This window comes from Puma concolor, chromosome D4 (assembly GCF_028749965.1).
Source record: "Puma concolor isolate L17-30 chromosome D4, mPumCon1.1.hap2, whole genome shotgun sequence".
In the NCBI taxonomy this organism is placed as follows: domain Eukaryota; kingdom Metazoa; phylum Chordata; class Mammalia; order Carnivora; family Felidae; genus Puma; species Puma concolor.
The window spans coordinates 1,835,419-1,848,952 of record NC_141679.1 but is presented as its reverse complement, the minus strand read 5'-3'; the positions used below and the strand labels follow the sequence as shown (position 1 = coordinate 1,848,952).

General features: G+C 49.8%; 1 protein-coding gene across 5 annotated transcripts in view; it reads right to left on the bottom strand.

The window, feature by feature from the left end:
- Positions 1-11,691, bottom strand: part of PTPDC1 (protein tyrosine phosphatase domain containing 1) — a 62,179-nt gene extending 50,488 nt beyond the window's left edge. The window contains exons 1-2 of one of the 5 annotated variants that reach the window (XM_086684790.1): positions 11,562-11,648; positions 5,300-5,362 (exon numbers count right to left, since the gene is read on the bottom strand). The gene's annotated coding sequence lies outside the window, so the exon portion shown is untranslated. Of the gene's footprint in view, positions 1-512; positions 612-5,299; positions 5,363-11,561 lie in introns of those variants that run through there. The other 4 variants (XM_086684782.1, XM_086684785.1, XM_086684783.1 and 1 more) reach the window with 4 other exon arrangements.
- Positions 11,692-13,534: the final 1,843 nt, after the last annotated feature.

The following is a 13,534-nucleotide window of genomic DNA, read 5'->3' as shown; positions in this document are numbered from 1 at the left end:
CTGAGTTACATGCCCGGACGCGAGCTGGATACCCTGGCCAAGGGTAAAACCACAGGCATTTATACCGAGAGCTGGTACCCCTTCCAGTAAGTAACTCAGGACTTTGAAATAGCATGGCAACAGCGAGGTTTACCTCCAATGGAGATAAAATTTTAAATGGCTGTATCTAAATATATTACGTGCCATATTTTTAAGGGCTGCTCTGGCCATTACCAAAGTTCCTGGGCATTCCAGACGTGAGTCCCTGGAGGCCAAAGGAAACCACCTCACTGACATTTCTGCCCCAAATGCTGTTCTCTCGGAGGCCAACAGCCAGACCTCTGCCCTGGTCCAAAGGGATGTTCTCTCAAATGATAATTTGGAAAAATTGACCAGAGACCCCAAAAATTGGCCCCAGAAAAGGAAAAACAGTATTAGAAATCTAGTCATTGTTGGTTTGATAGTAAGAGAGAACTCTGGTGTGGACCAAATAACAATCTGCCCACAGAAGTTCCAAAATCCCCACTGCTCACCACTGTACGTGCTTTCAACCACTGGTCTCCTGACACGGTGATGGCATTCGTGGACCAATACAGGTGCGGGAAAGGTAACAGGGTGCCTACTTCGCTCGTGATGCCAGAGTACATATGCAACAAACTGAACCTCACACAGATATTAACTCAAAATGGATCACTGACCGACATGTAAAATGCAGACATTATAAAATCTCTAGAAGGAAGTACAGGGGGGCATCTGCATGACCTTGGTTTTGGTGATGAGTTTTTAAGTATACCAGCAAAAGCAAATCTATGAAGGAAAAACTTTTAAGTTGAAATTAATTAAAATGAAAACCCTGAACTCTGTAAAAGCCACAGAGGATGAAAAGACGGACTGGGAGAAAGTACCTGAAAATCCCATGTCTGACGAAGGACACGCATCAAACACATGCAAACAACTTTAAAGGTTGAATAAGAGGACAACTCTTTTTCTTTTTTTTTTAATGAGAGAGAGAGCATGTGCGAGCACGGGGAGAGGGGCTGAGAGAGGGAAAGAGAGAATCCTAAGCAGGCTTCATGCTGTGAGCGCAGAGCCTGATGTGGGGCTCAGTCCCACAACCCTGGGATCATGGCCTGAGCTGAAACCAAGAGTGGGACGCTCAACCGACCGAGCCACCCAAGCACTCCTAAAAACTGGCAAAGTGAGAAAAAGGGAGGAGAGAGGGCAGGGGTGGGAGGACAGGTTCCCAGGGTGACTGATAACTACTCTTTCCTGCTCACATGTTGCTTAACTGGAGATATTATAGGTATTTACATATTGTATTTTTTTAAAATGTTTGTTTACTTTGGGGAGACAGAGAGACAGAGTGTAAGCAGGGGAGGGGCAGAGAGAGAGGGAGACACAGAATCTGAAGCAGGCTCCAGGCCCCGAGCTGTCAGCGCAGAGCCTGACGCCAAGCTCCAACCCACGAAGTGCAGGATCATGACCTGGGCTGAAGTCGGGTGCTTAACTGACTGAGCCACCCAGGCGCCCCACATATTGCATTTTTTTTTTTTTCAACGTTTATTTATTTTTGGGACAGAGAGAGACAGAGCATGAACGGGGGAGGGGCAGACAGAGAGGGAGACACAGAATCGGAAACAGGCTCCAGGCTCTGAGCCATCAGCCCAGAGCCCGACGCGGGGCTCGAACTCACGGACCGCAAGATCGTGACCTGGCTGAAGTCGGACGCTCAACCGACTGCGCCACCCAGGCGCCCCTGCATTTTTATTTAAGAAAAAAAATGAAAAGGACATCAGGGTGTGTAAATTGTGGTTGCTGCAGAATTTTTCTTGTAGAAAAGAAACTGGTATGAATTTGAATACTTCTGAATAAGAAATGGTTGAGCAAATGCTAGCATACGTTTCTCACGGAACACAAGCCAGTTACATTCTCACCAAGTTATGTTTACATGCACTGAGCTGGAACTTGACTGCAATACGGCAGTAAGTTAAAAAATAAAAGCGAGTTGCAGAGCAATAGTTTGGGTTGAGTTACATTTATGTGCTAAAAAAACTTCAAAATTATAGAAAGATGCATTTGTGAATTAGAAACATAAGGGAAAACTGGTGCCATAGGTGTCAGTCTGTTAATGCCAGTTTTAAGAGACTTACATTTGGAGCAAAAAAGGGAGCATTTGTCCTATTTATTCCCTTTCTACACTTCTGTATTGTTTGAGCTTTATTTTGAAGTTAAAAATAAAACTTTCATATTATACTTTTTAGTTTCTACCGAAAGAAAAAAAATGGGCAAAAGATGTGAACAGGCACCTCACCAAAGACGGACAGATGAAAATAAAGCGTATGAGAAGATGCTTCGTATAGGGAAGTGCAACTTAAAACCGCAATGATACACCACTCTAGGTCAGAACAGCAAAGCACAGAAACACAAGAAAACCTAGCAATGTCAACTGCTGGCACAGATGGGGGGCAAGAGGAAGCCTCTTTCACCACTGGTGGGAGACAGGGCAACGGTACAGCCATGTAGAAGGCAGTGTGGCGGTCTCTCAGCCAGCTCAACACAGCCCTAGAGTAAGACCCAGAAACTGTTCTCAGCTATTTACCCAACTAATTTGAAAACACATCCACTCAAAGACACATATGTGAATCTTCACGATGGCTTCACTTGTAATCGCCAATATCTGGAAATGACCCACCTGTCACAAAACCTACTAGACCACTGTTCTGTGATTAAAGGGAAAGGATCATTATTCTATGCAACAACGTGGATAAATTTTACATGTAGCACGCTAAGCAAAAGAATCCAATGTAAGATTACACTGTAAGATTCCATTTATAGGACTTTCTGGAAAAGAGACAAAACAGTCTTTGCAAGACGTCAAAAGGGCAGAGGGGCGACCGAGTAAAGCACAAATTTTTAGGGCCATGAAACTATTCTGTCTAGTACTACAGTGATGGATACGTATGTTATCCATTAGTCAGCCCTCCCAGAACTATTTTATAGCACAAAGAATAAACTTTATGCAATATTTTAAAATGCAAACTAAAAAAAATCAACTAGGAGGGTGGAGAGTGGGGAACCCCAGCAGGGAATGCAGACAAAAGAATTTAATTGTATTACAAATGTGTGAATAACCTCACGGGGAGGAGGAGGGGGGATGGCAGAAAGGGACCTGAGTAACTCTGGAAATGACCGGAGACTAAAGTCAAAAGGAACCACACACTCCACTGTAGCTGGAAATGCGACTTCTCAGGGAGGGGCTGGTTAACAATCTTGATACTCCTGCACACGTATCCTGGAATGGAGAAGTTAAGTAGAAACATGGTGAATGGCAGAAGCCGGGTCTCTCGCTGTCGCAGATGGAGGGTACAGATAACAAGTAAGCACCGGGGAAAAGGCCAGAATGAACCGGGTGGGGGGGTTCTGAATTAGAGCCTGAGGCATCAGCCGGAACTCCTATTTAGCTTAATACAGAAACCGATGACTCAAAGTGGAAATATTACAGAGATGTGTGCACACACAGGTAAGTAAATATCCACATATTTATCTCCTAGCTCTGCTCACTCACGGGACCTAAAAGCAAGGACACCCCAGTAGCGATGAGCACATCAGAGCAAATCCTGGCTTTTAACACCAGGATCCAGGGATCCTTGTTGAAATGGCTGATTTTAGGGCTGGAACAGGGAGTACACTAGATGAATCTGAAGCATCCTATAGTGCCGGAAAGTAGGCAAGTGCTCCAAACACAAACAGAAACCACCGGAAAGAGCTCTCGATGGTAAAGTTGGAACAATTTGAGCAACAAATAAATACTACACTTTTCAGTTATATCTACCTGGGAACAGAAACCTCTGACATGCTCAATAATACAAAATTGTGTCACCGTGCAGGTATATTTTTCCCAAAGTCGGAAGGCAGGGGGACAAACCAGAGTATGCCTTAGAGGGGAAGATGCCAGAATGCTTAGGGAGTCACACGAACAACAGTCCAGTTCAATATAGTAAATATCTGAGCCCCTACGAGGTGCCAAGAGCTCTGAGAACATGGGAGAGTACAAAGACAAAATAGTTCCTGAGGTGCGTGGCCTGAGGGACGGCTCAGGACACCCTCACAGGCTGAGTTGGAGTCAACATCTGGCACCAAGTAAGTGATTAATATGTGTTACGATCTCTTCCCCAAATGCCCAATGCAACAGGACTCACTCTACTGAAACCAGTAAATTTCACCACTTATGTGACAAGAGGATATTACTTCCATTCTATATTGTTATAATCAACTAGAGAAATTAGCGTTTTAGAAGTACAGAACTTAAAAGTCTAAAACTTAACATGCAGAAAAACTGTTCAGTTTTCTTTCTGTCTACATGAATGGGGCAGTCCTGTACTTTGACTCAAGGAGGCCACCACTGATCCAAGTAACAGGCAATTAGAAAATAAGACTTTGGACAGCACAAAATGAAAAGCAGAAATACTCCACGATCACTTTATAGAACTTTAGACCATTAAGGGCATGAACACTTTAAAATTCCACACATAATTAACATTCTGTTTCTCTGTTTTGAAATATGGAATGGCTGCATCAGAGGGAAGAGAAGAAAATTATCCAGATGAGAATGCTTTCCCACATGTACCAGGAAACACACACAACTGACCACCGAGAGGAGAAAGCCTCCCCAATGCCCCCGCTTATCACCTCTGCTCCCAATGAGCTTTTGCTGAAAGAAAACAGTTGATTCTGTACAGGTTTATACTCACAAAATTAAACACAGGCTAAGCTGGATGCGTGCTAGGACCTTTGCAAAACAGGCTTATGGAGGGCGTGTGGACACGAGTCAGCTCGGGGCGGAGACCAGGAGCTCAACCACGGGGGCCAGCAGGAGAGGGCACAGCGTGACGCCAGTGTTCACAGGGCACAGGGAAGGTGAGCGTGTTCAGGTGGGCCGATGACATGAAGCGAGAAGCCCGAGACGTGTTCAAGACACGACAGCACTGACGGTGGTGAGCACAAGGAGGCCCGCGGGTAGGGAGGGACCGTGGCAGGGGACGGCCTGGCCTGCAGGGACAGAACTGCAGGACAGCACTTCCGGGCCATACGGACATGCAGAGAGCTGGCTGGAAACGGAAAGGCATTCCCGCTAAGCAAAGTCAAACACAACCGTACACACAGTACGTTCACACAGGCGGAGAGAAAGCGCTTGAGAGACAGCAGGTGGCTGACTTCCCCTGACCCGCTCCTACAGCTTCCGTTATTACTCGCAGTACATATTCGGCCACTCTTCAGTTCTTACTCAGGTGGCCACAACAGACTTGAAACGCTAGCTCACCGGGCCCTTCCCTAAAGATTCCCGAGGAGCCAGAGGTCTGAAGACGTCCGGAGAGGTCACAGTCTGGAAAAAAGAGTGGACAAAAGGTGTTGACCTTAGAACAAGTGCCTCCATTCACGGAACTCCCAGAGTAGAGAGCACACACTACACGCGCTCGCAGGAGATGCAGCGTCCAGCGCTCACGGGACAGCTGGCTTGTCTACCACCATCCCGAGTAAATCCACCGCACATCAACAAAGGCGAGCTCAACGAATACGATGCTAACGCTGCTGGAACTGCAAGGTTTTTTTTCGTTTTGGCTTATCAGTATTTTCTAAATTTTTATGCTCAATGATGTTTTACTTTTATAGGAATACAATTCCACTTTCAAAAGATCCTATAGTTGTAATGGTTATTACATTACACACAGCCTTAGTTACTTTCGTGCTACATGTTACAATATATTCCTGCCATTGTTTCTAATATCTGCTGTAAATTTAACCTGTGGCCTGAGTCAATTTATACATAGTTTCTCATTGGGGGATAAAGACAAAACTATTGTATATTTCAAAACAGCCACAATGTAATAGTCAAATATATTTGCCCATCAGTGATAGACACAACAAAATTGCTACCAAGTTTGAGGTAATATACAAAAGGCTAGACAGAATTTTTAAATTGGGCCACTTTCTTTGGGACACAAAAATTTTAAACTTGAATATCTATTACTCAACTCTAAACATATTTTCAGTCAGCCATCTCCCCTTTCCCTACAATTCTGAGGAAAAGTTCCAGCATGTGATTTTACTTTTCCACACTGACCCTAATCCCCTCAAGTCTACTCTTCATGCTCTGCCTCTAGCAAATAAAGTAAAAAATAAGCATTCTAAAGGATTGGCTGACAAAGTTTGAAAAGGAGAGACCTGAAGGTGCTACCTGTCACCAATAGGATAAATCTTCCTTCAGAGACCTCTTCCGACAGAGACCCCTCCGGTGGGCAGTAAGGCTGAGAGGCCAGGGTTAGGGAAGGAAAGGAGCGGATAACTGATTTTGTTCCTGGACAGGCAGTTTGGGTTTCCAAATTTATCCTGTAGAGCAATTCAATAAATGGATTCTTCTGGTCCTTATTCTAGCAATAAAACATCTGCTTAAAAAGAACTAGAATTGGGGCACCTGGGTGCCTCGCTCAGTTAAGCGTCGAAACTTTTTGTTTCGGCTCAGGTCATGATCTCACGGTTTGTGAGTTCGAGCCCCACATCCGGCTCTGCACTAACAGTGCAGAGCCTGCTTAGGATTCTCTCTCTCCCCCCACCCCACCCCCTCTGCCCCTACCCTGCTTGCTCACTCTCATTCTCTCAAAATAAATAAATAAACTTAAAAGGATTTTTTTGATGAAATAAAGTCTTGAGTTCACATATAGGGCCAAACATCTTTCCTTCTGAAGGGTACAACGCCACAAATTACTACACCGACCATGCAGAAAAAAAATGGTGTTGCTTGAACTATAGTGAAAAGAAATGACTCCCAGACCAAAAAGACTTTTATTTCCCTCAAGAAACTATTAGCGGGCTTTCTCCTAGCTGGTCTCCGGTCTCCACCTACAGTGGCCGGCTCCTATGCTCATAAGTGGGACAGCACTCAGACACAGAGGTCTGATCCAGAGACTGACAGGTGTTCGTGCCCACAGAGAAAGAACAAAGGGCAGAAGTGCTCTTTCATAGCAACTACAAGGAGGCTAGCTGATGGCCTGGGGGGGGGGGGGGGGGGGACCTGCCAATCAAGAGGTTAAGGACTAGGCGCTAAGCATCCAACTCTTGATTTCAACTTGTTCATGATCCCAGGGTCATGGGATCGAGCCCCATGTCGGACTCTGCACTGAGCATGGAGCCTGCTTAAGGTTCTCTCTCTCTCCCTCTGCCCTTCTCCCTCTGTTCATTCTCTAAAATAAAAAAAAAAAAAAAAAAAAGATCATGGACTAAAATCATAAGGTTTACCACCAAGAGGACAACTGTTAGGTTTTAAACCATGGCAAAAAAGTTATGTCCAAATACTTAACTAGACAGCCCAGGAAACATGACTAATAACGAACTGAGAAAATGATAAGCAGAATGCCTGTTAATATTTCTGTTAGTTTTTTTCATGCAAGTGTAAGTAGTTAGGGAGTTTCAGATTTTCATCATTGTAACTGGTCACTTGCAAAAGTCAGTTTCCTTAAAAATCCAATTTGTTCAATTTGCTGTCATCAGATCTATTGCTGTTTGATCAACTAGAAAAATAAAAACATGTACCTTATAAGCGATGTCTAAGGTCATGGGCTAGTTGTTCTCTCAGACACCTGTTTAATGGTCAGTCCACACTCACTGTTCATGTTAAAAGTCTCATGGGCTTGAGGATCAGTACATTTTTGAGATCATGCAGAAAGATTTATGGGGACACAATTTTCTACAAAACTAGGTGCCCATACTAATTGCCATTAAAGGGAATGATTTCCAAGAAAAAATACGATTATAACTTCTTGTAAGTTAAGCCAAAGAACTGTCAAAGCACTGACATTTTTATGGAACAAATTTAAGTTACATCTCTTGGATCAACTGTGAAAAGTATTTCAGACCTGTGAAATCTTCAACTGTGCTCATTTATTTTCTTGAAGTTTCCTATTTTCTAACGCACAATGTACTTTTAATTGAGACTTTAAGAGTTTAAGAGAATTTCCCAACCACTATTTTGTTACAAATCAAACTCAGTGAGAAACACATTTCCTCATCCTGCTAACATTCAGAGACTTTGTAGTTGTACTGTTCAAACATTATTCACAATCTGTACTTACCTTTGTTTTTATATTTGCTTGTATTTTTTTTCCCATATAATTTCTGTAAGATCAGGGACCCTGTCTGCCTTCCTCACTGGTATATCCCCTCCACCTAACACAAAGCCTGGCACCAATAATTGTTCATAAACATTTACTGAATTAACAGATGGATGATTTTAGTCATAGAAAGGAAAGCATGATTAGGAGCTAAATAAATAGCCCGTGCCCACAGATCTCTCAAAAATATTTAAAAGGTGGCTCGTTGTTATTTTTTTAAATGTCTTCATTTCATTTTTGAGAGAGAAGGAGCACGAGTTGGAGAGGGGCAGAGAGAGAGAGGGAGACACAGAATCCGAAGCAGGCTCCAGGCTCCAAGCTGTCAGCACAGAGCCTGACGCGGGGCTCGAACCCACGAACCATGAGACCATGACCTGAGCCGAAGTCGAATGCTTAACAGACTGAGCCACCCAGTCGCCCCACGGCTCGTTATTATTTTTATCGATTTTTTCTTTTTATGCCTTGCATGCAGTAGGTCCTCAAAAATGAATTGCATCTCTTTTGGAAATGAAAATGACCTGGAATGTTACAGCAGTATGGGAACGCACTAATCTCTGAAAACAGGGAAGGTGAAAGGGAACAGGACAAAACTGCTTGTGCTTAGTACTCTGCCAGGCCTTTCCATATGCTGTCCCAAATAAAACCCTGGAGGCACCGTCCCCATCTTAAAGATGAGCAAAGTGAGACTCAGCCAGGAAGTCACTGGCCCAAGGTCAGGAAAAGTGTTAGAATGGGGTTAAAATACGAGTTCTTGCTTAAACCAAAACCCACTTTATCTTCTCTACCCCAAGTTGCCTCCACGGGAACCAAAAAACACTCCATTTTTTTCAGTAACAACACATTAAGTGCGTTAAATGACACAGTTAATATTTTGCAAAGTGGGGCGCCTGGGTGGCTCAGTCGGCTGAGCGTCCGACTTCAGCTCAGGTCGTGATCTCACGGTTCGTGAGTTCGAGCCCCGCATCGGGCTCTGTGCTGACAGCTCAGAGCCTGGAGCCGGCTTCGGATTCTGTGTCTCCCTCTCTTTCTGCCCCTCCCCTGCTCAAGCTCTCTGTCTCAAAAATAAATAAAAACTTAAAAAAATATATTTTGCAAGGAGATGTTTTGATTATTCAACTTACATATTTTAGAACAGGAAATGTATGAGTAAACTAAAAAAAAAAAATCAAATGTATCTTTAGGTGAGGCCGAAGTGATGTGAGAAAGAACAGATAAAGTCACCAGCAAAGAAACATTCCAATGTACATGTTTTCACACCCACCGTGATGCTTATTTTAAAGCTAAAGAAAATCTTCAGATGTTGAGGCAGTTTTAGTCGGAAAAAGGATGAGATGTGCCTTTAAGAGAACTGTGAGTTAAGGTTTGTCCTCAGGATAATTTCCAGATTTCCAAGTGGGATTTTGAAGTGCAAGCCCCTTCTCTCCGAAGATTTTCCTAAATGCTGGGACCCTGAACAATCTATACGAGGAGCACCGGGGAGACTTCATCATCAGTAGGGGGATTCGGCAGGGTGTGGAAGTGATTCTGCCACACTGGTTGCACTGGGGGAAACTGTGCTTCTCAGACCCCTTTTCGTAGCATCCAATGTTACCTTTAAAATAACTGTCGTGGGCCTGAATTTTTTTATGAGGATCAGAGGAGCATAGGAGGAAGCCCTACAATGGAAAGGAGGAGAGAAGGGAGGACAAGGCACCTTCCCAGACCGCGCGGATGAGGCAGGGCGCCAGGCCCGGTCAGCAGCTGGTCCCCATCGAAGCCCGGGGTGCAGCCCCTGAAGATGGCCCGGGAGGCGGGGCACCTGGGGCACCGCAACTGGGGGACGCGCACCTGGAGGCACCTGCACCTGACGGGGAGCACCAGACCAGGGAGCACCGGCACCAGGGGGCGTCCCAGACGCCGGCGGGACACCTGCACCTGGGGGACGCTCACCAGGGGGGCGCCCGCACTTGGGGGCGTCCCAGACGCCGGCGGGACACCTGCACCTGGGGGACGCTCACCAGGGGGGCGCCCGCACTTGGGGACGTCCCAGACGACGGCGGGACACCTGCACCTGGGGGACGCTCACCAGGGGGGCGCCCGCACTTGGGGGCGTCGAGACGCCGGCGGGACACCTGCACCTGGGGGACGCTCACCAGGGGGGCGCCCGCACTTGGGGGCGTCCCAGACGCCGGCGGGACACCTGCACCTGGGGGACGCTCACCAGGGGGGCGCCCGCACTTGGGGGCGTCCCAGACGCCGGCAAGACACCTGCACCTGGGGGACGCTCACCACGGGGGCGCCCGCACCAGGGGGCGTCCCAGACGCCGGCGGGACACCTGCACCTGGGGGACGCTCACCAGGGGGGCGCCCGCACTTGGGGGCGTCGAGACGCCGGCGGGACACCTGCACCTGGGGGACGCTCACCAGGGGGGCGCCCGCACTTGGGGGCGTCGAGACGCCGGCGGGACACCTGCACCTGGGGGACGCTCACCAGGGGGGCGCCCGCACTTGGGGGCGTCCCAGACGCCGGCGGGACACCTGCACCTGGGGGACGCTCACCAGGGGGGCGCCCGCACTTGGGGGCGTCCCAGACGCCGGCGGGACACCTGCACCTGGGGGACGCTCACCAGGGGGGCGCCCGCACTTGGGGGCGTCCCAGACGCCGGCGGGACACCTGCACCTGGGGGACGCTCACCGGGGGGCGCCCGCACTTGGGAGCGTCCCAGACCCCGGCGGGACACCTGCACCTGGGGGACGCTCACCAGGGGGGCGCCCGCACTTGGGGGCGTCCCAGACGCCGGCGGGACACCTGCACCTGGGGGACGCTCACCGGGGGGCGCCCGCACTTGGGAGCGTCCCAGACCCCGGCGGGACACCTGCACCTGGGGGACGCTCACCAGGGGGGCGCCCGCACTTGGGAGCGTCCCAGACGCGGGCGGGACACCTGCACCTGGGGGACGCTCACCAGGGGGGCGCCCGCACTTGGGGGCGTCGAGACGCCGGCGGGACACCTGCACCTGGGGGACGCTCACCAGGGGGGCGCCCGCACTTGGGAGCGTCCCAGACGCGGGCGGGACACCTGCGCCTGGGGGACTCTCACCACGGGGGCGTCCGCACCAGGGGGCGTCCCAGACGCCGGCGGGACACCTGCACCTGGGGGCACCCGCACCAGCAGGCGGGAGGCGGCGCGGTCCCAAGTCGCCGGCGGCGGGGTAGCGCCCAGGGGCCTCCGGGACCGCCGTGGCGGGCTCGGGCTTCCATCCCAGCCTCGGCCTCCCCGCGCGGACGGCGGAACGACCCCCGACCCCCGCCCGGTCCCCACTCTCCTCACGCGCTTCCCACAAACGGCCGACGCGTCGGGATCGGGGCGGCGGCAGCACAGGGCCGACCTCCGCCTCTGGAGGAGACGCGCCAGGCCGGCCGCCCGCCCGCACTCACCGCGCCGCCCGCGCCCGCCAAGGACGCCGCCGCAGCCGCCCGGCAGCTTCCGCCCGGCGCCACACGACCGCCGGCGCCCACCTCGGCCGCGGCCGGCGCAGGCGCTCTGGGCCGCTCCAGGGCCGCGCGCGCCGCCTCGCCCCCGCCGCCGACGCACGTGACGCGCGCCGGCCAATGGCAGCCCGAGGCGGCCTGGGATGCGGCGGCGGGCCGCGGGAAGGCCGCAGGATCCCGCCTCCCGGCCCGACTCGGAGGTCGGCGGCAGCGGCAAGGGAAGGCAGGGCCCGGGTTCGGCCAGCCTGTGCCCGCGGGACGGGGAGCCGGAACCTGGGCCCCGCCCCCGAGCTACCCCGCCCCGACGGCCGCGACCGGCCCACGAGCGTCCCAAGGGGCCCGCACCTGCTCCCCCAGCGCGCGGCTTATGGGGTTCGCCTGCGTGTAGCAGAACCCCCAAATCCCAACACCCCCAGCCTTATCGCAAGGCTGCCTCCCCTTCAAGAGCAAGGGGAGCTCGGGACCCCAGGGGCCCAGGCTCTCTGCGCTCTGTCCTCACGGCTTGGCTTCCGACCGCAAATCTGGGGGAGCTCCGGCAGTCACCTCCTTGATTTAGGACGGGCCTTCCAGAAGCCCCTTCCAACAGCCTCTACCCACATCTTAGACACTTAACCTTAGCAGCTCACCCAGCTGGGAAATGGAGTCTGAGCACGTTTCTCTCCGCGGTGAAATCTCCTTCCAAAAAAGAGGGAAAGAATGCTACGTCCTGGTGGGTGGTTGGGTGTTGTGTGTGTTGTGTGTGTTTAAACCGGTGCAGGTGGTCCTATATCACACAGTTCCTTAGAAATAAGTCCTCCTGGATGTGAACAACTTACTAGGCGAATACATGCTCTGTGGCTGACCTTGTGCTGGATGCTTGCATACATCTTCCCATTTAATTCTCAACAACCCTGCGAGGTAGGCATGATTACCTCCGCAACACCGCTGATCAGGAATGGCAAACTAGAACGCAGATGGCTTTTACGTACACCAGATGATCTGGTGTGGGCGGCTCTACAGTGCTACAAACACATGGGCCCAAGTAATATAAGTTTGTGTTGTTAAATCAACAAGGCCACCCAGCTCTCACAAGATAACTCCTCTCTGCAGCTCAGGAAGCAGGCCTCACATAATACACCAATGTAAAGATATTACCGTGCCAAAACAATATAGTGAGATTGTAAAAGGAAACGTTTTTGATGAACAGTAGAGTCTAAAAGAGAGTTGAAAAACTTGAACTTGATTTTCCTCAAGTTTGTCCAAGGGAGAAGAGTGCCCACACTATGGTTTATTAATAAGTAACCGGACTGGTTTAAAGGCCTCTCCAGGAGCACCTGAGTGGCTCAGTGGGTTGAGTGTCTGACTCTTGATTTCATCTCAGGTATGATCCCAGGGTTCTGGGATTGAGCCCTGCATCAGGCTCCAGACTGAATGTGGAACCTGATTAAGATTTTCTCTCTCTCTCTCTCTCTAAAATAAATATACAAATAAATACCTCTCAAATATTGTTGCTGCATTAAACTTTGACAATTAGTGGGGAAAGTTAGACATTGATCTGCCTGTAGGGAGCCAACAGTCTATGGGGAGAAAGACCAGAACACAATCTGAACTCATCAGGACAACCTTGGGTGGTGTAGGAACATGTGAGAAGGGTATCCAATCTGGAGGGGAGGCAAGGAAGAAGTAGGGAGTCATCAGAGAAGGCCTCAAGAGATAATTGACTGGGGGTCTTGAAAATTGAACTGGAGAGGACCAAGCTAAGTGTAGGGAATAGCAGTACAAAAGTATGTAGGGCAAAAGGGTGTCGCTTATGTGACTGCTGGGTTTGAAGAGAGGACTAAAAGAACATAATAATTAGGTGGTGCCCTGCCGTGACTTGTCACGTATGCACGTAACTGGTCATGTATGCACATAAGGACTTCGCATCCCTATGGCCACTT